We start from the raw sequence: 14714 nt of genomic DNA on the forward strand, positions 1-14714 counted from the left end.
TATTGTCCGCCAAGGGACACGACAGATATAGCGTGGGAAAACCGCCTAATCTTTCGTCTTTTCCCCGGTTTTAACGTTTACATAAAGTTGAGTCTGCCTGGCTGCTACACAATAGCGATTGCTTTCTCGCATTGTTGTCACCGATAATGAAATTCCAGCTCAGCTTGCTGGCAGAAAGAAACAAACTCTTTGAACATATATTTAACATCAGGATGTATAGTCTATATACGAGGTGTGTTCCACTTTTCTTGGTAATTAACCATTAACACACAAAAATTTTAAGTACCAAACAAAGAAAAATATTAAGTTTATATACATATTTGTAACGTGAAACTGCTACACGTTACAATTGCCCCGCTTCCTACGAGAAAATTTGAACAATTTTCTCTTTCACAGAGAAATTGTGAAAATTTTCAAAACTTCACTTAATGGTCATAACAATTCACTGGCAACTCTTAGGTTCCACACTAGTCACAAGAAATCTGGCTTTCTCCGAGGATTTCCTTCCGTCGTTCCTGGGAACAGGTGAACTTCTTTAAGTTCTGGTAGTTAACCCGATCTACAGGCTCCTTTGTAGACGGCTGCAGGAGAAGTGCGGAGTTGTCCTTCATCTGGGTAGCGATGTATGGACCGACGTACACCTCGAAGAGTTTGGAGATGGTTTGGAGACGACTGGAGCTCAGCTTACGGTTCTTCACTAGGACCAGATCTCCTTCCTTCAGGGTCAGGGCTTGTCCTTGATTCTTCACTCTTCTCCTCTTCTGTTGGGCCTTTTCTCTCCCTTGAGCTTGATTTAATTTAAAAGCCCAAGTCGTCTTCTCATCCTGTGGTACAGGCCAATAAAACCTTTCATGAGGTTCCTCCGGGATGGCTCTATTGAAGAAACGTTCAGAAGGAGCATATCCCGTAACAGAGGAGACGGAATTGTTCAGTAACCAAACCACATCATTGATGAAGGTGGCCCAACGAGTATGCTCTCTGTAGCAAAACAGCCGCAAAAGACGGACGACTTCTTGGTTAATTCTCTCTACCACATTACTGCTGGGATGATAGGCTGTAGTGCAGACATGAGTAATGCCCTTCCTTTTCATATACTCGCCCCAGGTTGTCGAAGTGAACTGGGTACCTCGGTCTGAGAGGATGACTTTTACTCGAGGGTAGTGAGCAAAATACGTCTTCTCCAATAAGTTCACGATCTCCTGAGATGTAGCTCTCCTCAGAGGATAGGCCGAAACGAATTTCGTGCCAATGTCAACGGCGGTAAAAATGTAGGAGAACCCATGGGAAGTTGGTAGCTGACCTATAATATCAATAGACAGCATCTCATGAGGATCCTTAGGTGAAATATGAAGCTTCTCTCTCAGGATTCCTATCTTATCCATTTTTGTCTTGGCACACACCTCACAATCCTTAACATACCGTGTAACATCTCCGGATAGTTTGGGCCAAAAATATCTATATTTTATTCTAGCTTTGGTTTTTGTAATGCCAAAGTGTCCTAGGTTATCGTGATTTTCCCTAAGTATCTGGGAAACAAATATTGCCGGCACACAAAGCTTCCAAATAATGGATTCACCCTGAACTCTTCTGAACAATAAACCTCCATGTACACAATAATTCTTCCTAGTTCTACCTTGAGTAATGGTATCAGTCTCTTCTGGAGCTTCCAAGATCTTCAAGATGCTTTGACAAAACAAGTCCTCCCTCTGGGCTTCAATCCACTTCTCCAGTTCCTCAGTTTCTTCCCGTTCTTGCCAAATATAGTTCACCTTAAAAAGTGTCTTCGGACTCTCTCCTTCTGGTGAGTCCGACACAGGATACTGGGAAAGAGTGTCAGCTATCTCATTATCCTTTCCTCTGACGTAAATAATCTGGAATTGGTAAGCCTGTAGTTTCAAAGCCCATCTAGTTAACCTGCTATTAAGATCCTGAGAGTTTTTTAACCAGACGAGTCCCTTGTGGTCTGAGTATATTTTAAATGATTGGCCTTTTAGATAAACCGAAAATTTCTCCACACCAAAAATGATACTCAGACACTCCAGTTCATGGATGGAATAGTGTCTCTCATTGTTTCTCAACTTTCGACTTGCATATTGGATAACATTTACAATTTTCTCGCCACCTTCTGGTTCTTGGAACAATATGCAGCCTAAACCTTTAGCAGAGGCGTCGCACTGTAGACAAAAGCTTAAATTAAAATCTGGCTGAGACAATGCACCAGTGGTAACTAACGTAATCTTAATTTTCTGGAACGCCTGTTCTTCCTCTTCACCCCAGCTCCACTTAACATCCTTCCTTAGGAGGTGACTTAAGGGTTCTACATCCTGTGCTAATCCAGGGTAAAATTTTCTTCTCCAATTAGCAAGACCTAAGAACTTCCGGAGGTCCTTCCTACAAGTCGGTCGAGGTAATCTCAAAATGGCTTCATTGCCAGCGGGATCAGGTTTTACTTCCTCCCCTGATACTATATGCCCTAAAAAGCGATTCTCCTTTTTGACAAATTCACATTTCCTTAATTTAATGGTCATTCCACATTCTTTCAATCGTTCTATGACCAATTGTAAATGCTGTAAATGCTCTAGAAGCGTCTTGGAGTGAACAAGTAAATCATCCAGATACACGGTAAGATACTCCTCACTCTCTGGACCAAAATATTTGTGCATGACTGAGACAAAAGTGCTGACCGCATTCGAATGTCCAAAAGGCATCCGAGTAAATTCATATAAGCGACCTCGATAAGAAAAAGCGGTGTATTTTCTGCGGCCAGGGTGTATTTTTACTTGAAAGTAACCAGACGCGAGATCCAAGCTGGAAAAGTACCTGAATCCTCGGAAACGTTGCAAAGACTCATGGATGGGTTCGACGGAACTTCTAGGAACTATCATTTTGTTGTTGAGCTGGCGAAAATCAATGCACGGGCGTATTTGTCCTTGAGGTTTATCCACTACAATTAAAGGATTCAAATAGGCAGAATTCGAAGGTTGAATGACACCCCATTCCTTCCATAGATTTAGTTCCTTTTCTAAAGCTTCACGCTTGGCAACAGGGATCGGATAAGGCTTCCTAAACACTGGCTCTAAATCCTTCAACCATATCTCACACTGAACGTCTCTAGCACAGCCAGGTCTTTCTGAAAATACATGGTGATATTTCATAAGCAAATGGAACAAACTATCCTGTTCACTCTTGGACAAGAACTGACTTTCTTCAACCTTTTCCCTAATTTTATCTTCACTGGCACTCCACTTATCCAACACAGCGACGTTTACTCTGGCTTCCTTGCTTCCGTCGTAATCTATATTAACAGTGAGCGGGGTGCAGCTACTTTGCAGTGTCAACTCGTTCTCCAACAAACAGATATTGGCTCCATAGGGCTTAAGAAACGGCATGCCCAGTAAAACATCAACACCTAACTTCTTTATCACAAATACTTCAGTGTTCAATTCTTGGTCTTTAAATTTAATGCTAATATTCCTTCTCCCACAAATCCTTATCCGATTCGAACCGGTTACTCCAACTATTCGAATTTCTGGATCCTTCTGTAGTTTTATTCCCCTGTACTTCTCAAGTATTTCCATCCAAATGTCGAAATTTAACAACGAAGCCTCGCTCCCAGTGTCGAGTAAGCAAACGACAGGAATGTCTGCAACTTGAGCTTTAACCTTGGGCGTACTATGGAAAGTAGTTAATTCAACAGACCTCTTAATCCCTTCTTCCACAGCTTTCTCTTCTACTTTGGTTAAGGAGTAGCTGTAATGGATTTCGTAAGCCCTGTTAAAAGTTTCGCCATTGGATATTAATCGTTCCTTACTACTTCCTTGCCCAAGCGGAACGGAACTTAAGCAAGATTCCCATTTAAACCTTGGTTAGTGGGAACCACTGGAGCGCTCCAATAGAACTGACGAGTCTGATCAACCGCTTGTTGTTGCTCAAAGGTCCTCGGTAACTCTGATTCATATGTCTGAGATCCTGAAGTCACGAATTGACGGTTAGGAGAATTGTAGACTCTTCTTCGAGGAGGAGATGCTGAGTTTCTTCTTCTCTCGACGTAACCTCCTTCTGGTGCTCTCGTCTTGGGATCAGATCTTGGTTCTTGTCTATTAGGACGACTTCTATATCACGTCCTTCCTCTAAACTCCCTAGTTTGACGGTAACCATTATTACCTGTCCTTGGTTCCTCACAGTTACGGACGTTGTTGTTAATATTTCTTCCCGCAGGTCCGTGGTTTTCTCGGACGACTTGTCTCACTGCTGTATTTCTCTGCATTGGTTGTTGATTTCTAAACCTTCCATTATTACTGTTTCCAGCTTCATTTCTCTTGAACCAATCTGCTCTCCAGCTTTCGGCCTCCTCATTCACTTCATATCTCTTCAGGAATGCCGCTAACTCTTCCATTGTCTTCGGTGGGTTAACGAGGCAAAGTTGTCTGACTTTATAAGACATCTGTTTAATTATCAAATTCAAGACCTCACTTTCTATGAGTACTGGAGAAAGATTCTTAAACCCAGCATAGATTCCCCACGCATACTCTTCCATGGTTTGATTGGAGCCTTTAGTGTACTTTCTATTTCTCAAGACGTCCAATTGTCTTTGTTTTGCTTCCTCTGAAGCAAATGTAGCAGTAAACTTTTTACAAAATCCATTGTAGTCCCTAAACTCTTCGTAATCGGCCTGGAACCAATGCTCGGCTTGTCCGGTAAACAATCTGGATAGTAACTGGAGACGATATTTCTCTGGAACTTGCATAAGCTCAAAGTTAACATTTAGTTCCTTCAAATACTTCTGTGCACTTTGAGCTTCAATGTTACCACTGAACTTAGGGAGTTGATTTAAGTCAGATATTCGAGGTAATTTAACATATCGTCCTCCGATTTTTTTGTCCAATTCCGAATCTGAAGATGGAGTTGAGTTCTTTCCGGGTTTCCGCCTCTTCCGACGAATCCTTGCCGGTGGTCTTTCGTCCTCGGAAGAGGAATCACAAGAAGGTCTCTTCCGATTTTTTTCTGTCTTCCAGGTTTTTCCAAACCTACCAGCATCAGAGTTTCCAATGGAGGTCACAACTTTACTGTGATTAATTCTTTCTTCCATACCTCGATTAGATCTTCCACTGTGGGCCTAACATTATTCTTCCTCGAGATCTTTCTCTTACTCGGAGATCCGCGTGCACCCTCACACTCAACGTAATCTGACGTCTCTCCAGCTGACTGATGGTTATCAAAGCCATAAGGTGACTTAACAGCGGTTTCCTGTTGAGATGGATCTATGTGAAGTCCTTGAAGCCTGTCTCTCAGGGAGCTTATGTTTTGTTCCACGTTTAATTTCAGCTGACGGAACTCGGTGGCCACACAAGTGTTATTCTTTGCAATGTTATCCACTTCTTCACGAACGCTGGTTATATTGTGGGTTACTTCTTCACGGAAGCTGGAAATGCTAGTATTTATCTCTTCACAAAAAGAGGAAACCTTACTCTCTCCTTGACGTAGTTCTTCACCAAAATTCTCTAACCTCTCGAAGCACTCAGCAACCTTAGAACTTACGTCCTCATTTTTCCCTAGATAAGCAGTCATCTGTTCCTTAATCTCGGTTACACTCACTCCCAGAGTGTCCATGGAACGGGTAATTCCTTCCATTTCACGCTCTCGCTCAACTGTAAGCGTTGTGTGGAGTACCTCCCACTTCTCATTATTTTGGGACAGTTCCTTGCTTAGAGTTTCATGCAGCTGTATCCACCGTTCTTCATTTTCCGATCTATCAGTATGTCGCTTTCATTCTTCTTCCGCTTTCTCTTCTTGTCGCTTTCTTTCTTCTTCTGCTTTCTCTTCTTGCCGCTTTCTTTCTTCTTCTGCTTTCTCTTCATTTCGTTTCCTTTCTTCTTCTGCTTTCTCTTCTTGTCGTTTTCTTTCTTCTTCTGCTTTCTCTTCTTGTAGTTTTCTTTCTTCTTCTGCTTTCTCTTATTGTCGCTTTCTTTCTTCTTCTGCTTTCTCTTCTCTTAATATACTCCAGAACTGTTGCCACCTGTTTTCTTCAGCAATTTTTTTAGCTTTCTCTTCGGCCTTCCGAGCTTTCACCTCTGCAGTCTTTTCGATTTGACGTTTTCTTTCTTCTTCTGCTTTCTCTTGTTGCCGCTTTCTTTCTTCTTTTGCTTTCTCTTCTTGTCGTTTTCTTTCTTCTTCTGCTTTCTCTTGTTGCCGCTTTCTTTCTTCTTCTGCTTTCTCTTCTTGTCGTTTTCTTTCTTCTTCTGCTTTCTCTTTTTTTCTTTCCTTTTTTTCCATTTCGGACCAAACTGTCAACCACGGAGGAAGTTCAATAGCAGGTTCCTTATTCTCATCTTCATCGCCCTGGCAACCTTTACACCGGACGACATCTAAATTTTGCCCTTCCACGGTTTCAGCCTCAAATTCGCAAACGAAATGTTTCCACTGGCTGCAGGAAATGCACCTAAATGCCCCCTTATCTTCATCTTGATCGGAGCAACAATCAAAGTGCGAAATCCCGTGTTCCTCTACAATCGTCGGCAATGAATTGCGTTTAGACTTTCTTGTTGCCATCTCGATGTTTCGTAATTTCTGAACAACCACCGGATATATACTTCGAGCCCCAAACGTTGCAGCGCCACTTGTTACGGTCCGCCCTGGATCGTACTTGGTTCGATGGGTCTATTGAGCCTCGGCTTCACACTCAGTATCGCTTCGGGGCTTGAGTCTCCTCGGCTCAAGGTTCGGGTTATTCCGGCTTCTTCAATCCTCGATGTAAGGTCCCTCGTAATTCTAGGTCAAAGGTTCTCAATGTACTTATAGATCTTGACCAAGATTCTATAAGCAATCAACAATCCTTTTTCCCACTAGGTTCTGTCGATATTCGGTTAAGTATCCAACTTCCTTTTCACTTTTCAGCCTCTGACCAGAGAACGGAAAATTAATCCGTGACCACAGAATAAGAAAAGGTGTTCCCTGACCAGGGACACAAACGTTGACTACTAACAGTCTATCGACCGATCCCGAATTCTGGTATATCCAAAGACAATCACAATCCTCTCAATTATATCTCCTGACCAGGAGCATAGAACCGAGAGAACATAAGCCATCTGACCAGAAGAGCTAAGTAATTGTCCTAAGGTAATCCATAATAAACTAATTCCTAGTAGCGACGTGGAAGTAAGCGCAGAAATACGGGTGTGAAAAGAAAAGACGGTAATACGAGTTCCGAATTTATCTGGAGTTCGAATACAAAAGGCCACGGGCCACCGAGCTTTGTTGCTTATATAGGATTTCTCGGTGCCGTGAAGGATTTACCAACTTTTATCTTAACATCAATTTTACATTACAATAAAATACATATTAATAAAATATCAATGAGGAACATAATTAGCTACATGCAGAAATTACTATTTTTAACCTTTTGTGAATATTAAATATGCAATATAATTTTAATTGTTACACTCAGCATTTAATTTGACTAGGGAGTGTGGCTTCTTCCAACTCCCCTCTCTCCCTGCAACGGCCATGCGAAAAGACAACAAAGAAAAGAAAGAAAGTTTACAACGTTAAAATGTTAAGCAAAATTTTTTTTAAATACAGGTTTTGTCTTGCGCGGGCATAACTTTCGTTTACCTTAACGTAACTAAATTCTGATTACACCGTCTTGCAGTAAAAGAATCAGGGATTAATATGATATTAGTTAAATTATTGTCCGCCAAGGGACACGACAGATATAGCGTGGGAAAAACAGCCTAATCTTTCGTCTTTTCCCCGGTTTTAACGTTTACATAAAGTTGAGTCTGCCTGGCTTCTACACAATAGCGATTGCTTTCTCGCATTGTTGTCACCGATAATGAAATTCCAGCTCAGCTTGCTGGCAGAAAGAAACAAACTCTTTGAACATATATTTATCATCAGGATGTATAGTCTATATACGAGGTGTGTTCCACTTTTCTTGGTAATTAACCATTAACACACAAAAAATTTTAAGTACCAAACAAAGAAAAATATTAAGTTTATATACATATTTGTAACGTGAAACTGCTACACGTTACATGTTAAATATGTACAATGTTTTACCTGTTTTATCATCAACATCTGTAAGTATGCTGTTCAGATGAATAATTAACAAACCACTTAGTTTAGATATTATATCAGGAGAGGGTGCTGGTGTTGGCAGGTCCATAATAGCCTGTTTTTTGAACCCAAATAAGTTCATAGGCATGTTTATATATTTCAAATCATGCTTTGTAATTGGGCATTGATTACCACTTTTCAAATCACAATGACCCCATGGTAGAGTATGTATGCCACATGATAAAATACATCTCTTATCATCATGTGGGTCCAGAGCCTCTTTTTTTACAACATTTGTAGTCAACAAGTGATCCACACTCTGAATTCTGCATTCTGATGTTCTGATTGAACTCTGTGATTTGAGACAATTTTTGTAATCTTTAAATTGGAGCTCTTTGTCTACAGTTACTCTGCCAATGCCCTTGGCTTTTTTTGCAACAGCGCCACTACATGTTTCAAAGCTGTACATCTTGGCCCTTAACCCAGCAAATCCCACAATAACATCACCAAGTGTCTCATCTTTTAACTTGCCAGGCACCTTTTTGTTGTGGGGTTGAATCTTTGTATGTTCACTGGTATCAAAATATTGAAGCAATTCAGGCTGTGACATATCTTGATAAACATCTTCTGTCTGAATATCAAGAATAAAACTATCTGTGTCCATGTACATCAGTTTTACACAATCACCATAAAAAGGCTTCAGCACATTATAATAGAGTTTTAACATATGTATTTTGGCCAATTCTAATATCACAGCCCCTACATAAATAGGTTTATCAAACTTAATCTTTGTTTTTTTTCATATTAAAAAGTGTCATATTGTCATCATAAATTCTTCTGTAGTTGAAATTAGGCTTTGCTATGAATTTTTTGCTCAGGCTGGGGTTAGTAATTAATTTAACATCAGTATGTTTTCTGACATTTTCTATGGTTTTGCCATACACTGAATTTATCATCAATTTAAACAAAGTTTTATCAAATTGGCTCATTGCAGATGTTCGAAGCTCTGTGTTTGTATCAATATATGGCTTCAACCATCTTGAGTGCCTGAACCTCAAAACTTTGCCAACTTTGGTCACTTGAACACCATGTTTCAGAAGGAACTGGAGGTTTTTATAATATATGACATAACCCTGTTTTGGCTCTAGAGTCATCATTAGCTTCTTCTGTTTAGAGCCAGGTGAGCACTCAACCTCAAGAATTGGGGGCAGATCAGAAAATGTGTTGTGTAAATTATCAGGAATTGTCAGATCAACCTCTAAGAACAGGCCATAGTTATTGTCATCAAAATCCTTAAGATCTTCAATATTGAAATCTTCAACCCACTCAAGCCCTGCATATGACAATTTATCCATCATAGCATAACCATACAGGCTGTTGGTATCCACATAAAGTATATAATTTGATGGCAGTGCTGGATCATAATTGAGAATATACTTGTTATTTGCTCTGGCATATCTCTGAGAACATTGCACCATGCCTCCTCTTATACATTGCTCCATAAACAGATACATGTCCTGATCTTGGATTAAATTTAACTATATTTTAGTGTTCAAAAACATTGCAGACCATGCTAGGCCTGGTGCACTGTAAAAATACATTGGATCCAGTTTATAATTTTCCATGGAAGATTTTCTAAATGCCTGAAGTATATCAGCTAAGAGAGTGACATCAAGTTTTAAATATGCCTTGTGATAATCACCAAATATCCGGCATTTTAAATTGTTCCACATCAACTGGGCATGGTGATAATCTTCATCAGTGATTCCAGATGCTCTGAGTTTGCTGTAGAACTCTTGTTGTGGTGGCAGAGCACACTCATCAAATTTAGAGAAATCTGTAACATAATCATGTGGGTATACACCCTTCCGCCTAATTAATTTCAGGTCCTGATTTGGAAACAAAGCACATGTGATTTTGAATTGATCATCAGATAATTGACTGGCCAGTGTAGCCAGGCTAGCAGACAGAATTCTGTAGGAATCAAGAAATCTTAAGTGAATAGGAACACCATTAACTTTAATTATCTTGCAATACCAACAAGGCAGCAATACCAACACTCTGCCATCAGGGGAGGCCTACACATTTTACCAGGTTTCAGACCCGGAGCCCTTGATTACAAGGCAGCATATGCTGTTGTATGACACACTTTACCAGGTATCAAACCTCAGCTGTATATCAGCTAGCAGTGAATATTCTCAAAATCTCACGTGTGGGGATATTATTCTGCCACATGTATTTCAATCTTACACATTTTACCAGGCCTCAAACCCAGAAGCCTTTGATTACAAGGCAGCAATACCAACACTCTGCCATCAGGGGAGGCCTACACATTTTACCAGGTTTCAGACCCGGAGCCCTTGATTACAAGGCAGCAATATTAATATTTCTCCATGGGGAGGCCTTAAACCCAGGAGAATTTGATTACAAAGCATATAAGCCATAGGGCTATGCCACGCTCTACTGAATATCAGAGCCCAGGAGCCTCTTGATTACAAGGCATAAAAGCCATAGAGCTATGCCCACACTCTCTACCGGTCTTCAGACCGAGGGCTCTAAGCTGGATATCAGCTTTGCAGTGAATATTTCCATAAGTCTCACTTGCGTATATATTATTGAAATAGAGTCGGGTTTGCATGAAAGCATGCAAGAGGGTAATGTTCTTTTACTAAGAATTTTCCCCCTATTACACAGAAATATTAATGGAAGTTTTATGCCCTTTCAGTGAATTGGAGTCAATGCCATATCAATAATGGAATATGAAAGCCCCTAAGCCCCTAAGCAATTACTTAACTCAGAAATGTATTAGTCTGTCAGACAATTTCGATCGGGAAAATTAATTCATTTCTGAGCTAAGCAATTACTACCCCGGGCAATAAAACTGATCAAAGATTAGAAAGAAAGCACGTAACAATTCAATTTGCAACTGCCTTTGTCCAAGGTAATCCTATATTGAATTAGATCTATAAATTGTTAGAGCATGAGGATATGAGCATTTTTGGCCTAGTTTTAAGTGTAGCTATAATAATATCAAGAGGGGCATATTTTTGACAAGCTTATGGACAACAATCTCACAGATGTAGCTTTTGCACACATGGCCGAATCAATCTGTTGAGGCTTCTTCATTTGTACACTAGAATTCAGGATTCTTGGGATTTTGACAGAGTAGCACACTATAAACAATAAGATCATATGGGTACTTGACATAATTTTAAGTGTAACCAAATCTATCTATTGAGGATTCTTCATTTGTACACTAGGATTCAGAATTCTTGGGATTAAGAGCATATCACACTTGAAGAATTGGGGCATATGGGCATCTTGGCATAATTTTAAGTGTAACGGCTGTTTAATCAAATAACCTCTTCATTTGTACGCTATGTGTGTCCTCATCCTATAGTATTTTACACTACTTGCCTCCACCGGGTGTCTAACGAAGGACCCTTTGATTGCAAGGCGACGATATTATTAAGAACAGATATTTATGACATAAATTGTTAATGTATGCTAAAATAACTTATGACAGCTGATGGGGAAAAAAGTATTGCCTAAAATCCTACCAATCACTGAATATTATTAAGTGTAACCAAATCTATCTATTGAGGATTCTTCATTTGTACACTAGGATTCAGAATTCTTGGGATTAAGAGCATATCACACTTGAAGAATTGGGGCATATGGGCATTTTGGCATAATTTTAAGTGTAGCCAAATCGGGCTGTTTAATCAAATAACCTCTTCATTTGTACGCTATGTGTGTCCTCATCCTATAGTATTTTACACTACTGAGGCACATAGTGGTTCGGATTCCACTTTAAGTTGTAGGTCCAGTCACCATTAGCCTATTTGTGCACAAACTCAATATCCATTCTTTAACAGCATGTTGTTACGCTGCTGGGCGTAAATTGAATAAATATCAAGGGAAAGTTCCCTGAAATGTAGACAAGCATTCTCGTTCAAGGCAGTTTACATATCGAAAAAGTTTATTCAAAGAAGGGGGTTTGAACCCACGACCTTCCATTCCACAAGCAAACACTATCCCCCCATTTTTTTATTTACAATATAACTCTATTACATACTACTACTTTTTAACAAGATTTAACCAACGCTTCATTTGTAGTTACATTCACCAATATTACATTATTGTTGAGTCATATAGTGTGTGTTGAATATAATTTGCATTTAACCTTTTTTTTACTATGTAACATTTTCCCATATTCACTGCGGTAATAGTCCCTCATATTGTTTCCTGTTTGTCCATTGAAAAAATATATATCATGTACGTACCTATAATCCATTGTATCGCTCGATGCTTTGATGCAGGGAAAAAATTAAATTCCGGAAAAAATATTAATTTCGGAGCAATACACTGAACTGATGATCGACTTATATGTGCTATCATTTTTTGGAGTACCGGCCAGTCTTGTTTTGCCTTTCCACAGTGCGTCATCCTGTGTTCTATTGTATCTTCTAATAAACACTGCTCACAGTTAGGGTCTGAACTAAACCCCAACCGATCTCGTTTTGCTTTATTATCAATTAGTTCGTGAACAACTTGGTACCATTGACTGCATTGTCTATTGGATAAATGTTTTGCCGAAATATTGGTAAAAATTATTTTCCATTTATATTGAGGGTGTTTCTTCACTATGTGCGGCGTATCCATATTTTGAGTAAGGTATTGATTATACAAATCTTTCACTGTTAGCTGATTATAGTCTATTTTCTTTCTAAGTCCATATAAATATTCCATTATAGCTTCTTGATATACTTTTCGGGAAGTGGGAATTTTAATCTCATTCACTGGTGCTTCTAATGGAATATCTCTTATATATGTATATACTGGTATGTCCTGGACATTTCTTTAGATTGAATCATTGAAAAATACCTATGATTAAACAAAGCTTTTGTTTCTTTTACCAACATCCACCAAACTCCTTGCTGTGTTTGTGAGCTAAGTGTCTGCTGATTCACTCGGAAAACTTTTCCTGCCCAAAGGACCGATTTAAACTTTTCTTTATTCGTGCTAAGTTACGATTGTCACATGACCAAATCTGGGCTCCATACCACAGTTTTGATAAGATATATACATTTTCTATTTTGACTCGCGTACATAAAGTGAAGGGTCGTTGTATAAATTTGTGTATGGTATAATTAATATTCTGATATATATTATCATAACTAAGTTTTATGCTTTTTGTAGTGTCATTTGTAAAAAACACTCCTAGGATTTTAGCTTGATCCACTTTTTTTAAATATCACGTCAGGTAACTGTTCATGTTGTTTTCCTAATGTTAAGTAACATGTTTTAGTCATATTCACTAAGGCACCAGATTGTATTTCATATTGTGGTATACATTCCATTAACTTCTTAATCGCTGCCTGATTTTTGCATATGACTGTGACATCGTCGACATAAGCTCCAATCGTAAAATCCGTTCCTGTATTGTTATCATTTACGGTGGTGCGACAGTGTTGAAGGAAAGGAACGAGGATTATATTATCTTGCGCAGTGGAAGTTAATTATCTTTCAGTAGGTATTTAAACTATTTAATGTAAACTTAATATTAAACTTGAACCCTATTCAAAGTTTCAAACCCATCTGATTTCTAGTCGAGCACACAGAATCGTAAAAATTCCTCAAGATTCTTAATCCAATTGATTATATCTGTTTGATTGTGTATTATGATAATGGCTTATAGTTTCTAAGTTCATGGAATGTGAGAAATTGAAAACCTCTCACCGCAGCGTTCTTCGTCTAGTTGAGGGATCAACGCAAAGTTAGCTACTCTCAGCTGGCGCTGAAGTGCAATGTTGCTAAGTTTTAGCCTGGGTGGCATTGATTTAAAATAAGACAATACCAAGGTGTCCGTGCCCTTGTACAAATTATATGTTACATGAAGCGTTAAATCCATCGATTTTTTGTGTTTTCGCCCCTTTTTGAAAGTGCATGCAACTGTTCTTTTACGAAAAAGAAACCATGAAACTGGTACGTCATTCGTATGTCACTTGTACATTTCACCCTGCAACCACATAGCGAAATATGTGCACGAAGGAATGCAACAAAATTGAGTTTGTACCGTAGAATCAAATTATCATGTTTCTATCTGTTACTTCACCCATAAAAGTATCATCCAGGACTAAATAACTGTTACATTTGCAAAATAAAAAAAAATACTGGTTACTTGCTCCTCATGTTACAGGAGGATAACAAAAGGTCCATTAACTTGTAAATTTTCAGAAAAGTTAAAATTTTGGGAGAGTTAGTGCTCTTCCCCCTTTGTCCCAGTCAAGTTAAGTTGTCTGTCTCCATACCATCGCGATGTTATACAGAATTAAGATACGATGTTGCACCATTCTCGTACACTTTCCTCACGTACTAGTGCCTAGGTTGTTTCTTTATACATGACTTTTGTCCATCGTCAGTCGAATTGCCCCTTGTACAAAAATGCTGTGTAGAGAAGTGAATTGTGACATAACTAAGTGTGCTAGTGTACATTCCGTCCAATTGGAATACCTAGCATGGAACTTGGACTGATTAGACGCGAAATTACAACAGTTGAAAACCCATAATAGTATTTATTTGTGAAAATAAATGAATGAATATGTTTTCCCTACGTCAGACCTATTTGCAGTGAATCAATTGTTCTATGTTTGGTG

The sequence above is a fragment of the Lepisma saccharinum genome, chromosome 6 (genome assembly GCF_977018435.1).
Source record: "Lepisma saccharinum chromosome 6, izLepSacc3.1, whole genome shotgun sequence".
NCBI classification, from domain to species: domain Eukaryota; kingdom Metazoa; phylum Arthropoda; class Insecta; order Zygentoma; family Lepismatidae; genus Lepisma; species Lepisma saccharinum.